Raw genomic sequence first — 1,663 nt, 5'->3', positions numbered from 1 at the left:
GGGATAGTCAGTTGACCTCTAAATTTTCCGAAGTGGGCACAAACAGGCGAAGGGACTATTGACGACAAATCACTGCTACAACCGCAAAATACCTAGAGTAACCGTCGGAAGCGACCTAACATGGAATGAAGGCATAAGACAAATTTCAAGAAAAGCAGAACTCTATCTGAGATTCAAGGTTTATGGGAACAATTTTAAAGAAATATAGTTCGTCCACGAAACAAATGACTTGCAAAACACCTATCTGACCGATTCTTGAGTATTGCTCATCACTCTGGGGCCAGATGCAGAGATAAGTGGTGCGTTTCTTAACGGGTTTATTTAGTCGGTGCGAGATAATTATACAGAGATGTTCAAGGAACAGTAGCTGCAGGCGTTACAAGAGATGGATTGTGCGGCACGAAGGCGTCTACTATTCAGATTCCGAGAAACTATATTCCGGAAGAGTTGGTTCAAAATAGATCAAATGGCTCTAAGCACTGTGGGACTTAAAATCTGAGATCATCAGTCCCCTAGAATGAGAACTACTTAAACCTAACAAACCTAAGGACATCACACGCATCCATGCCCGAGGCAGGATTCGAACCTACGACCACAGCAGCAGCGCGGTTCCGGGCTGAAGCGCCTAGAACCGCTCGGCCACAGTGGCCGGTGGAAGAGTTGGGTAATTTATTATTTCCTCTCACATATGTCTTGCGAAATCAGCGTAACGAGATAATTTGGTAAATCAGAGCTAATACAGAGGTATACAGACAATTATTCTTCTCATGCGCCATTCGCTAACGGAGCAGGGAGGAGGAGATGAGATAGTTGTACCAGAAGTAGCCTTCACGACAAACCGTATGGTGTACACGTCTTAACGTGTGTTTCCCGTTACAAATCCTGAATCCTGAACAGAGTCTCGCCTATCACGATTGGTCGTTGAAGTTTACACATAAGAGCCAAAATTACGTACATTGTGAGAGATGTCTGCTGTTCAGTTTGGCGCTTGACTGATGAAAGTGACGTTATGAAGGGCTATTCTTTTCATGAAAATGTCGAAATATTATATCAATACATGGTGTCTGTTTTTTCAAAGCAGGAGATCCCTGGTTGGAATCCCGGTCCGGCACACATTTTCACTCGTCGCCGCTGATTCCACCTAAAGTCGCAACGCAGCTGACATCAATCGTTCCTTCTCTCCCCTTCCCTTTCCTTCCTCCCTCCTCCACCTTCAGTTTACATATTATATCCAAATATAGTAACAGAAAGTAGAAACAAGTAACGATAGTATTTATTAATGAACAACGACAGATTCATAGTGGATATACTTGACAAAGCACTACTGATAACTGAAAAAAAAAGAAAACTGTCCCCCAAACATTTCAAAACACTTCCGCTTATGATGTCGAGGTTCAAATGGTTCAAAAGGCTCTAAGCTCTATGGTGCTTAACATCTGAGGTCATCAGTCCCCTGGACATAGAAGTACTTAAACCTAACTAACCTAAGGACATCACACACATCCATGCGCGAGGTAGGATTCGAACCTGCGATCGTAGCAGCAGCGCGATTCCGGACTGAAGCACCTAGAACCGCTCGGCCACAGCATCCGGCTGATGTCGAGGAATTATGCACTTACAAACATATCGAAAAATATTGAGAAGGAAGCAAATAACGCCCTCG

Source organism: Schistocerca piceifrons, chromosome 4, assembly GCF_021461385.2.
Source record: "Schistocerca piceifrons isolate TAMUIC-IGC-003096 chromosome 4, iqSchPice1.1, whole genome shotgun sequence".
NCBI lineage: Eukaryota > Metazoa > Arthropoda > Insecta > Orthoptera > Acrididae > Schistocerca > Schistocerca piceifrons.
Note: the sequence above shows the minus strand (reverse complement) of the source record.